This window comes from Ceratotherium simum, chromosome X (genome assembly GCF_057802395.1).
Source record: "Ceratotherium simum simum isolate JZ-2026a chromosome X, ASM5780239v1, whole genome shotgun sequence".
Taxonomy (NCBI): Eukaryota; Metazoa; Chordata; class Mammalia; order Perissodactyla; family Rhinocerotidae; genus Ceratotherium; species Ceratotherium simum.
The window spans coordinates 113509226-113522720 of record NC_141940.1 but is presented as its reverse complement, the minus strand read 5'-3'; the positions used below and the strand labels follow the sequence as shown (position 1 = coordinate 113522720).

At 42.1% G+C, this 13495-nt stretch overlaps 1 protein-coding gene across 3 annotated transcripts in view; it reads right to left on the bottom strand.

Moving 5' to 3' along the window:
* Positions 1-13495, bottom strand: part of SH3KBP1 (SH3 domain containing kinase binding protein 1) — a 326276-nt gene that overhangs the window by 231014 nt on the left and 81767 nt on the right. The gene's annotated exons all lie outside the window — the stretch shown is intronic.

Sequence of the window (13495 nt, the reverse complement as noted above, 5' to 3'; positions counted from 1 at the left end):
TTTGAAAAGCATTCAGTAAGATGAAAGACTAGCAGACCCTAGAAATTTGCACTCTCTGAAAATGAAGAAATACACTCTCTGAAAATCAGATGAGTGTATTTTAAATATCTACTCATATTAATTAACTTGAGTCTCAGAAAACAAATGGGGGAAAAAAGTTTAAACATTAAAAAAAATTCTCACCTAATTTTACAAATTTAACCACTTCCAAGGGTGAACATTTGTAACTGAAATAAACTGTATCCATATCCTCTCTATTCCAAGTACATCATGCAATCAATTCATTGGTTCCAATTTTCCAGGGGTTACTTCCAAGACATTAGAGAACTCAATTTCCAAAAAAAAACTGTTGGCATTCAAAGACTAATAGAATTACTAAATCCTTCTACTGGAAAATCCAGGCCACGGTTCCCCAAATGGGCTTAAAATGAACATATATCAATTATTTGATGACCATCTGGTTGCTAACAAGAGACTTTTGGAAACCAGGCTTAAAACAAAAATGCAGAAACCAGCACAAAGTTCAGAAAATCAACAAGATTCAATACTCAAATCACATCTCCGTCCATCCTCTCTTACCAGCTTTTTGATCTCTAATTCAGGAATCTTCATTTTTCTCAGGTGCTTATTGCCTTGACTTCTTCTCGTGGTAAGATTATCACTAAGACTTCCTTGCTGAGATTCTTTGTAAAGATGATGATGTTAAGAGGAAGTTCGTTTCTATCCATGTATATCTAGGAAATGTGGTGCACAATTACGCTAAACTTCAAATAACTTTTTAGCTGGTGGCTTTTTGTTAATCAAAGAATGTTACCACCACACAAAGAGGAAATCTCAAATCCAAAATGTTATTTTAAGAAATACTCTATGCTGGGATGGTTCTATTTGTAGGCAACCACCTCTGGGATATAATGTGAGGGTCACTGAGAACAGCTCTATCCAAAAATCTCTCTCACCCATCCCCCACTCTCCAGTCTTCCAGAGTCTGAAGTTTTCATCATCAGATTTAATAATGAACCCAAACAATATTAGAACCAAAAGGAGCCTTAGAATTCATCTGGTTCAACTCCCTAACTACACAGACATGGTTATGTGCCTTGGCCAAAGTCAGGTTCATTCTGCAACAAATATTTCCTGATCACCCAGCCAGCACCAAGGCCCAGTGCCAGGTCCTGGGCAAAGGAAGATACCTACCCATCCCTGCCCCACTCTCTGTAAATTCATAATCTAGTCTAGTGAGAGACAAAATTCAGTGAAAGAACTTTGAGAGAAAAAGTTGCTCTCGGTCACAAGAGCAGAAAGGAAGGTTTTCTGGTCTTTGCAAGTCAAAGTATTTAAAAATTCTCAAACCACTCAGAATTATTCTCTTAACTGGAGGATCACGATGTGCTGCTACATTCTGATGTGCTATAGTATGAAATTATTATGAGCCACAAAACCCTATATTCTAAGAGGTGGCAAAAAGTAAAGTTGACCCCAGAGTCCATTGATGGATGACTGGATAAACAAAATGTAGTATATCCCTACAATGGAATATTATTCGGCCTTCAAAAAGAAGGAAATCCTGACACATGCTACAACACAGATGAACCCTGAGGACATTATGCTAAGTGAAATATGCCAGTCATAAAAGGACAAATACTATATGATTCCACTTACATGAGGCACCTATAGTAGTTAGATTCATAGAGACAGAAAGTGGAAGGGTGGTTGCCAAGGGCTGAGGGGAGGGGGAATGGGGAGTTGTTCTCTAATGGCTGTAGAGTTTCAGTTTTCTAAGATGAAAAAGTTCTGGAGATCAGTTGCACAACAATGTAAATATACTGAACTGCACCCTTAAAAATGGTTAAGATGGTAAATTTTATGTTATGTGTATTTTACCACAATTTAAAATTTAAAAAACTAAAGTAAAATGCACCTAATGAGATGAGCCAAATTTGGTTAAAGAAAGATTTTTCCACCTCAAACATTCAATTTGCTCTGCATGTCTGGGGCCACCGTGGGACTCAGGAGGTGAGAGCAATAATTCTAAATAATACAATCAGAAAGGCATAACCTTCAAAAGAATTGAGGTCAGGGTGGAGGGGGAGAGTAAGAAGGAGGGAGAATCAATGAAACAAGATTGGCCAGCAGCTGATAATTGCTGAAACTGAATGATGGGTACAAAGGGGTTCATTATACTATTCCCTCTACTTTAGTGTATGTTTGAAACATTTCTAGTGATAACCAATAAAAGTGAAAAGCTGGTCAACAGAATTTTATTCTCTGGGCAAATGTAAGAGCTTACCCCTTAGATGTCTAGTGTAGCTGGTTACCTTCATTCGTTATGTCCTAGCGAGGCAAAGCAGCTGAGACACTTCAATCAATCTAAGAGTACCAACAGCATGAGCAAAGACTGTTGGCGTCATACCCATCGTTCTTTTTAGCTTTTTGAATAGGATACATTTACATCATTTAAATCTCTAAAATAAGTAAACACACACATGCAATCTAGCTCCCGTCACCCCAATTTACCACTCCCAGGTAATTACCACTACCACTCCTAACCGTTATTAGTTTCTTGGGCATCTTCCAGTTTCTTTGAGCAAATATCAAACGTTAATGTATCATTCACGCTGTCAGGCACCTTGCTGTTCTCATTTAATATATTTGGGAGGTCTTTCCATGTCGGTAAAAAATGTTCTCATCCTTTTTTTCTGGCTGTAAAAAAAAAGAAACACCCATTCCATTGTATGGATGTGCTATAATTTACTCTTCCCAAGTTGAAGGGCATTTTGGCTGTTTCCAGTATTTTCCTATTATAAACCATAGCATACTCACATTGTGAACAAAATTAATTTTATTGAAACAAGGTAGCTCAATACACACTGGGACTATTACATAGCGTAATGATATTCTGTCACTGCTATCTTGGGCTGGTATTCTCCCTCCTCTTCTTGGATCTCTTCGAGGTGCAGCCCAAACTAAGCTAAGCTCCTCCGCAAAACCTTTTGGGACTCTCTGGCCCACAGTGAGCACTCCTGTCTTCTTAATTTCTAGACTACACATACTGATGCAACTTTGCATGTATTGTATATTTTTCAACTGTTTGATGTGAAATTGTGTGGTGCTGGAGGCCCTAACTATTGCCTATATGCCCTCTGTATCTGCACAGCACCTGCACAGTTTTAGCAAATGGAACATGCTGGCTAAATACTCACTGATGAACTGGCATCAGTAAATGCTTCCCTTACTCATAACTCACAGGTTTTCCAGACCTGAGATGTCCTTCAGAGAAGGGTTCTAACCACAGTTTTGCTCTGTGAGTTACTGTAAAATCATAATCAAATTATGATTCACTGCAAAAAAAAAAAATCCGAATCCAACAAATTGAGTCCTCTTGGCATGCTCTGAACACAGAACGGGAAACATCACGACATTCGGAAGGTGCCCGACATCTCAATTCACAGGCATAAGATGATATTTCAATAGCATCTGGAGTGGTGACACAGCCAACATATACAAGAAAGCTACAAGGAACACTTATGTGGGGTAGAGAGACGCTCTCTCACACTTTTAAGGGCAAAATATCGGCATAACTCTCAGTCACATTTTAATTTTACTCTGCAATCTATTTCATTCATTCAATCCATTTATATTGAGAGTGGCCATGGAAGGCCTCTTTGAGGAGGTGACTTCTGAGCTGAAACCTGCATGATGAGTGGGAGTGGCAGACCAGGCGAGGGGACTTCTCCCGGGAAGCTGCCGGCTGCAGGCAGAGGTACACAGGGGGCAAATTGGGTTCCAATATAATTGGTGTTATGGCTTGAATTGTATTCCCCAAAAAGATGTTGAAGTCCTAATCCCCAGTACCTGTGAACGTGACCTTATTTGGAAATAGGGTCTTTGCAGATGATCAAGTTAAGATGAGGTCATTTGAGTGGGCCCTAATGCAACAGGACTGATATCTTTATAAAAAGGGGAAATTTGGACACAGACGTACACACAGAGAGAACGTCATGTGAAGATGAGGGCAGAGATTGGGGTGAAGCATCTGCAAGCCAAAGATTGCCAGAAAACCCCCAGAAGCTAGGCAAGAGGCCTGGAACCAATTCCTCCTTCCAGCCCTCAAAAGGCACCTACCCTGCCGACACCACGATCTCAGACTTCCAGCCTCCGGAACTGTGAGACAATAAATTTCTGTTGTTTAAGCCCATCAGTTGGTGGTACTTTGTTATGGCAGACTTAGCAAATGAATGCAGTGGATATTAGGTACAGTAAGTATGTACACCACACCAACAGTTGCTTTCAATTTTAGCAGCAGAATCTTTGTCCTAAATAAAATTGTACCTAAAACCCCAGTATGTTAAGAGATTAAAAAGATGAAAAGGATTACTCAGAAGAAAATACTTCATTGCTTGCTAAACCCATGAAGTACCCACCTCCTCTGACCCCAGGAGTTTTTTGTAACACTGTTTGAAAAGGACTTAAAAGGAAAGTACAAAAAAAAAAAGAAAAACCCTCAAATCAGGCTGAAGCCAGAAAACCTGGGTGGGGGAGGGGGTGGTGGGTTCTATCATTATATTATTAAATTAGCATTGTCACCAGCACCATTTGTGAGTACTTACTCTAAGCCAGGTATTATGTCTGGCCCTCACACCGACTCTGAAAGGTAAGTGTTATGGTCCTCTCTTTAGGGATGAGGGAAGCAAAACCAGAGAAGGTGACGCTAAAAGCAGCTACATCCATTTGCCAGGGCTGCCATAACAAATACCACAGACTGGGGGGCTTCAACAACAGAAATGTATTTCTTCACAGTTCTGGAGACTAGAAGTCCAAGATCAAGGTGTCAGCAGGTTTGGTTTCTTCTGAGGCCTCTCTCCTTGGCTTGCAGATGGCTGCTTTCTCCCTGTGTCCTCACAGTCTTTGCTCTGCGCATGTACATCTCCGGTGTCTCTCCGTGTCCTAATCTCTTCTTATGACACCAGTCAGATTGGATTAGGGCTCACTCTAACGGCCTCGTTTTTAACTTAATTACCTCTTTAAAGGCCCTATCTCCAAATACAGTCACATTCTGAAGTACTGGGACTTAGAGTTTCAACATATGAATTTTGGGGGGACACAATTCAGCCCATAACAGCCCCTTAAGGAAAAAGTCGCAGAGCCCACATCCCATCCCAGAACTATTTGGCTCCAAAGGTCATTTTCCTTGGATCACACTGCCTACCTCTAAAAAGTCCTCTCTATTTCCTATAAGAGAAAATGTATTGAAAAATAAGAAAAAATAAATGAGAGTTCTTTGGTTTGTTTCTTTTTTAAGACTCTCTGCTGAGGTTCCAGGCCATCCCTCAGGAAGCTTCCAAAAGAGTCGTGTCAGCAGGGCCCAGGGCGTAAGCCCCCGGAGGGCTGGGGAGAAGGCAGAGGGGAGCCCCTTCATTCCCTGCAAGGAGCACAGCCAGAGGCCAAACCTAAGCAGACTAGCTTTCACCTTCCAGGGCAGGGGCCCCAAGGTCTTGGGCCACCTCCTAGCATTAGCTAAAGCAGTGGAAAAGGGGGTGCACCCCAAGAGTTGCTCAATTTCAGGTTCACTGACATATGAGAAGTCAGTTCTCTGAGACCTGCTTTCCCCTCTGTATCTCAGCCTCAGGATGGCTCACTGCAAGCCAACTCCAAAAATTCTGGCTAAGACTGCAGCAAGTGACCATTGGCAGTGTCCCTTAGAAAGCCCACCGACTTCTCAGAAAACACAGGCCCTTCACACTGTTACCCAGGGCTGTGGCAGCTGCTGCGCCCACCAGGGTTCGTGGAACCATCTTCAAACGTCTGCGAACCTCCACAGCTTCAAGTACCAGATCAATAAAAGATGGCACCTTGCTGTGCCCTTCCCCGGGCAGGAAAACAGTGCTCTGAAAAGTGAGGCGACAGAGACCTTAATGAGCTCCGTTCTGGGGGCCAAAAAGGGGAGTGTCCAGGGACAGTCCTCCTTCGCCAAGTACAAGGACCCCATAACATAAGGAGAATTCTAAAGTGAGCAGCCAATCAAAATATGAAGGTGACAAACCCCATGCTAGGGTGATGAGGACTAGAACCAAGTGTTGGTTTAAATTCCATTAGGGAGACAGAGCTGGTCAAAAATAAGATGATAAAACAATAAAAGGTCCAAAATGCAGCACTAACCACAATTAACATTTTTTTAAAAGGATAGTGCAAAAAAAATATCAACATAGAGTGGGAGAAAATGGAGAACAGAAAAACATCAGAGGAGACTTTATAGAAGAGATAAGAGGGGTGAAAAATGATTATGAAATGATTATACCACATTACATTTAAGTTTATCATGTTATATATTTACATGTTACATTTGGTACATTGTACCAAATGCCAAATGACACATTCTTCCATTTCAGAGACCCACTGAGAAGTAAATATTGCAACCTCTTTAGTAATGAAGGTCCATTTCTAATCACCTCAATTCTAATTGAGACACACCATCAAATATTACCAGAAAGTTGCTTACCTGGGTATTGTCTCCCAACTTTACACATGTACTTCTTACTCCATGGTTAAAAAAAGTAAAAGCCACTTTCAGGCCAATCTCAGGATAAAACCAGTAAAAACACATCCCCCCGAGCACCCCCAAGGCTGAAAACCAATCCCTACGAGGTCACGAGAGAGACTGTGGTTTCCTCCTAACCAATTATGGTCCTTCCCGTAGATGAGGTTCAACCTTTGTGTTCCTGGTTTACTAATCCATAGTTTATGCCAGGAAGAAAAAAAAATTGCCTGATGGAAACAAGCTAAGCTATACACTGTTGGTGGAAGGGCAAATTAGCAATATCTATGAAAATTCTAAAGACGGACTCTTAACCAACAACTCCACTACTAGGCATTTACCCTACAGATAGACTCACGTAAAATAGGGTGCTTTGTTGTAGGAGAAAAAGAAAAGCTTGAAACCATCACAAAGAGGTCCAATTAAACAGAATAAGGTGTTGATATAGAAAGATACATGAACTGAAAAAAGCTAGCTGGATCCATACCTTGCATATCGTTGTCCAGTTTGTGGGTTTTTAAAATTTTTGTATATTTTTAATGTTTGTATACACACAGAAAATTTCTAGAGAACAACAACAAAAAAAAAACAAGAGGGGAGTAAGGTAGGGAACTTATTTAAGCTCTTCTATACTGTTTGAATGTTTTTACCATGAGTTTATCATTTCATCATCTTAAACACGTATAAGAAAAATCCACAAGCAATGAGAATTCATGAGAACATAGTCCTAAATTTTTCTCAGCAGTGAACAGAATCTTAAAGGAAGATTCAATGATCTGCACCAGGCTGTAATTCCTACTCAGGAAGTAGCCTGATACAGTTAAGAGTGGTTTTCATGAACAAGGCATGAAACCTAAATGGTTTCTTATTAGTCATCATTTAATCAGAAAACCAAAGAACTTTCCATGCTCCTTTCTACAAGCCTAGTGCATAATCAAATTTTATCACTGTGTTTTCATAATTTTAAGGGGCAAAGGTATGTAATATGTATGTAATCAAATGTAATCAAAATACAATCCAGCATATTATGAATTAGATAGCTTGTTCAACAAATGCTAAAATTTCTATAAGAAAAAAAAAGTTGAAGGGCTTAGGTGCACACACATGGATCCTCATCATAGTTTTGAGTGTAATCGCAAACACAAAATTGGAAAACAAACAAATGTACGCAACAGGAGACTGAGTGAATAAATTATACTGTAGCCATACAATGAAATACTATGCAGTCATTAAAAACTTTGTAGCTCTCTATCATAGATATGGAAATATATTTGGAGCACATTTAAGCTAAAAAAAAAAAAGCTGATTATAACAGCATTTGTGGCATGGCCCTATTTGGAAAATGATATGCAAATTTAAACGTGTGTTGGAAGAGATGAGAAGGAGATAAAGCGTAATGTGAACCATGGTTATCTCTGTGCAAGTAGGATTACAGGAGACTTCGTATGTGTATATTTCAGCTGATCTCTATTCTAACTTTTCTATTAAAAAAACATTTTTATTTGTGTGATTTTTAACTTAAAAAACTGCTGGCTATCTTATCCTTACTTGGGAGACCCAAAGCTCTTCCCTGGAAGAAGATTCAAAGTAAAACATGTTGCTTGTTCCCTTTTCCACCCCTTTGTGGGTCTTTTGATAGTTTTTCTGATGTTTTAGAAACTAGAGAGAGGGAAAAATGACAGGCTGAAAATTTTCAAGGTTGTCTTTTTCCCTCCTTTAAATGCTGCTACTATATTTAGGCCAGCGGTTCCTAACCAGGGGCAGTTGTGTCCCAGGGGACATTTGACAGGGTCTGGAGACATTTATCGTTGTCACAACTTGGGAAGGAAGGGAGGTGTGTGCTACTGGCATCTAGTGGGTAGAGGTCATGGAGGTCAGGGATGCTGCTGAACATTCTACGGTGCACAGGACAGCGTCCACAATAGACTTAAACGGCCCAAAACGTCAACAGTGCCAGGGTTGAGAAATCCTGTGTTAGGGTAACAAGTCTTCAAATGACTTCCTAATCCTCCATAAACAGCACCCTCAAACAGCTCCCTAAGAACGTCTGGCTGAGAGACACGTCTGGTACAGTGGAAAACGCACTGATGATGGAGGCAGAATGTCTGAAGTGAATCCTGGATCAACTCCTTTTCTGGCTGTAAAACCTCAGGCAGGTGACCACATCATCCTGCGGATCTCCTATGCTCCTTCGTAAAATGGAAATACCACCACCCACCTCACAGTTGTACAAGAAGTTTCAACACAATAATGTAGGAGAAGGGCTTTTGTAAACTACACAGCACCATACACATGTGAATGGTATTATCACTCTAGGATGCTCATTGTCCAGGTTTAACAATGAAAGCACATTTAGGGTTTCACTGGGTCTTTGCCCTGCACACTCCTAATGCCCTGAGTCACACATCACAGCAGTGATTTTTACTAAACACGGAGACTAAAAAACGTAAAGAATGCTTTTTTTATACTACCTATTCTCTGGCCTAAGTTGTGAGGTAGCAGAACTTAGTGATCAAGTGACAAGATCTGAAGTCAGACTGGTGGGAAAGAATCCTAGCACTACCTCTTACTAGCTGGGTGACGGTAGGGAGTGATATGGCTTCCCTATGCCTCAGTTTCTCCTCTGTCTATCCAAACCAGAAGATTCAAGTGAAATAATTTACCATCTGAACCAGGATATTTGAGAGTGAAAGGGTGTGCTATCAATGTCAATGCTAGGACAACAGTGTACACCAGAGCTGACCCTTGGCCAACAGGGACATGAGGTCACTCTAAAGATAAGGATATTAACAGTTCCCACCTCACAGGCTTGTTGTGATGACTAAATCAGATAAAAGAGGCAAAACACACAGTATACACTATTAAGTGCTAGCTAGGATTTTTCTCCTTTCTCCTTCCGTTCATTCAGCAAGTACTTGGCGCCCTGGCACAACAGTGGGCGCCAAGAACGGAGCAGTAAGTCAGATACCCCCACCCCTTGGCCCCAGCGGGGCACCACCTCTTGTTCCACAGGGTGTTTGTTACAGTCCCAGGACTTCTATTACACATACAGAATTAAACACAAACCCACAGTGAGCACCACAGGTCAAGGACTCCAGGAAACACATACCAAGTGTGTAAGAGTTCAGTCTCCCTCACAAAACGAACAATGCATAAGAGCTTATCTAATCAACAAAGACAAAAGGATTTATTATTATCCCAAAGTCCCCGATTCAAGGAAGCTATTGCAGTTTGACTAGAAGTCAGCTACCAATGGGTCTCACAAAGGATATTAATTAATAAACCTTTGTAGCAACATGTAATGTTTAAAAGCACATTCAAGTATTCGCTCCCTTTCATTTCTACACACATCCCATTACAATGAATTGTGTACGGTTTGTCCACCAAGGTGGCCTTACAGAACCTACACATTATGAAAGCAAAGTTCCTCTAGCTCACTTTCATTTATGTCTTCTGCCAAGAAATAAGCAGTTTGATTCAGTATGCTAAAACAATTTTCTCTAAAAATCAATACTCACTGTGAGAGGTGGATGTTCCTTATTTTACACACATGTTCATTGACTTCTAGGGGCTTGGACCTCGAATCACAGTTCCCTTCCCTCCTCGCCACTCCCCCCCCCCATTTCAGTAAAATTGGTCTCCATTACTATCACCATAGACCCTCACACCGGCACATTTCCACACCCAACTGTGGGGTCTCGCCCTACCCTCCTCCTCCTTGTTCCCGTTTCCCAGGCACCTCTTCAGTCAGCCTCCCTTCATGCCCATTTCTGACGGCCCTCATGGAAGCCTTGTTCCATTCCTTCAGCAGTTGTTAGATCTAAAATACCACTCAGGCCCCATCACTGGAAACGCCAAATACGGCCCTCTAGAAAGAGAGATGCTCTCAAGTAAGCTGGATGCACAGCGTTCGGAACAAATTGAGGGCATATCCGCTCTGCTGTCCTCCATGCCTGTCTTGATTCAAAGAAGCTTAAATCAACGGCCTGTGTTTTGATCTGGTGCTGGTTACCCAGATATGTTCAGTTTGTGAAAATTCATCAAGCTGTACTCTTATGTGCATTTTATATATGTACACTTCCATAAACATTTTTTAAAGTAGCTTACATCGTATCGTGGAAACCTCTATGGGAAGTAAGCATATTTTACATATCACCTACACTAGTGTTCTTCAAACTGTTTTCAAACTACGGTTGCAACCAATTAGTGGGCCACACAATGAATTCAGAAAGGCCTCACCAGCATTTTTTTTATTGTGGTAAGAAGACTTAACATGAGATATACCCTCTTAACAAATTTTGAAGTGCATAACACAGTATTGTTAACTACAGGCACAATGTTGCACAGCAGATCTCCAGAATGTATGCATCTTGCATAACTGACACTTTATACCTGTTGAACGGCAACTCCCCGTTTTCCCCTCCCCCCCAGCCCCTGGCAACCAAGATGTGGAAACAACCTAAGTGTCCACTGATGGATGAACAGATAAGAAACTATGGCATATCTATACAATGGAATATTATTCAGCCTTAAAAAGGAAAGGAATCTTGCCATATGCTGACGAGCATTTTTAAACGGAATGGAGAATATAAGAGTGCATCACACCATGAAGGCGACTATTGTTTTAGGAAACTTATTGCAGTTACATGGATGTGGACATATAGGTACATGTGTACTAAGTTTCCAGATATTTTTTTTAACTGCAGGACATGGCCAAAAAAGGCCTGACAAACACTGAGTACACTCAACAAATAATACACAGATTTGGAAGACAGACGGACCTGGGTTCTGATCCTGGCTGGTTACAACTTACCTAACTTCTGTGAGCCTCTATTTTACCATCTCTAAAATGGGGGCAATATTCTCTGCTCCCCAGAGTTGGTGTAACGTATGAATGAGCTAGCAAACAGCCCACCACAGAGCATTGCTTAGACACTGTCCCCACGCCTGCTGCCATTTATGTGGTGCCCTGGACTGGGTTCTTTACCTGTAAGAAGGATGTTTAAAGGAAATATACAAAGGGGGGCAGTGCCAAGGCTAAGCCCCCATCATGTGACCCCTCGGAGCCCCTTGAGGGGACAAAGTGCTAACATTTGAGAGCGGTGGGGCAGGGAAAAGCTGTTGCCCAGCTCACTTGGTGATAAATCATCTGGCTTTGGATGCTGACCAGAGGTAAAACCACTTTCCAAGACAAGAGGGTGTTCCCATTATTCCTGGCAGGAGGTGGGGAAAGGCAGACGGGGAGGAAGGCCTTGGTAAAGAAATAAGCATTTGTTTTAAGCAAATCACTTCGAAGACAGGTGGTTTTCATTTTGAGAACAAAAAGGATGCTTAAAACAGTTAGAGGTTACTCCGGATACCAGCCACGGGCTTGCCAGGAGAAGGGAACAGGGCCCTGGGGTCTGGAGTGCTCCCAAAGTGCCAAAGCAGTGATGGAGGCAGATGGGGCAAGCAGGGAGGGTCCAGCACGGAAAAGATGGAACTGTCTTCATCAGCTTGCAGTCACAAGCTGCAGTCACAAGCTACTTAAAAGTCATCTACTATATTAATCATCCAAAGCCTCTATTCACTTAATAAACATTTGTTGAGCAGCTACTACATGTCTAGAACTGAGTTAGGGGCTGGGGATCCCGTGGAATAAGACGGACAAGGCCTCTGCCTGCACTGGGGCTGGAATTCTGGTGGGAGAGGCAGCAAGTGCCAAGTAAATCAATGAGGCGAGAGGCATTTACAGGCTGTGATCTCAGTGCTCTGCAAGAACTAGATATGGTGATGTGACGGGAAGGGAGAAAGGAAACTTAAGATGGAGGAAGTCCCTTTAGATAAGACGGCCCAGGGCTTCTCCAAGTAACAGCTGAAAGCGGAGCAAGCCAGCCAAGCAAGAGCCAAAGAAAGGGCGCTCCTGGGAGAGGGCACCACCAGTGCCTGGGCCCAGAGGCAAGAAAGGACTTGGCAGGAGCTGGGGTGGCCAGGGTGCTGGTGTGGCACAAGGTAGTGACCAAGTCGGAGGGTGACCGCGATGAGGCTGGAAAGGTAGGCACGTGCCTGACCATACAAGGCGCAGCAGCCGTGGGATAGAAAGTGGATTTCAATGGAGAGCAACAGAGAGCTACTGAAGCTTGGCACATTGTGTACATGATTTTGATGTTGGTTAAGATAAAAGGTACTCCTCAATCTTCACACACAAAACAAAGTCTACAGATGACATGATGTCTCCAAAATCAATCATAAAAATTAGCACTGTGTTAGATCTCATGGATACAGTTATTGAGGAGCCTTGCCAGCTAGAGGCAAACACTTTTAGCCTAAATATGAGATGAAATACAAGGAATTCAATGGCAGAAAGGGGTGGCAGAACTTGTGACTGACAAGGGAACACCATTATTAGCAATTAACTCACAGTTAGCAAATATAAAGCACGTAGTAAAGCTAATTAACAAGACAGGCTCTAGAAGGTCCCCTAAACAAACACTCACACATAATGGTGGAAAAGCAATGGGGAATTGATGGATGTGTATGGCAGTTGCCTAAACCCATGAACAGGTTAACTGAAACGACCAGATGGAAACTCACCAGGACAGTGCCCTATGCCTACTCCTGAATCAGAAATCAGATTACTGCTGAGCAGTTTTCTTTGAGGTTTATTTTTTCTTTTTTCTCTCCCTTGCACTGGCTGAATATAGGTATTCATAACTTGGAAACTCAAAGCTGAACCGGAAATGGAACTCTTCTGAATTATCACTCTCCCTCTAGGACTCATATCACAGCCTCCTGACATGGGTCCCCAGCCCCATGATCTTTAACACAAACAGATCTGTGAGACACAGCAGGACCCACTCACACCTTCTCCCTGGGAACCTCCTTGTTCTAGGGGGTCACTTGGCCATGACTAAAAGGGCAAACTGGGGCTGTGAACTTGAGCAAGGCCAACTGGCCAACCTCAAGTGCAAACCTACGACACCA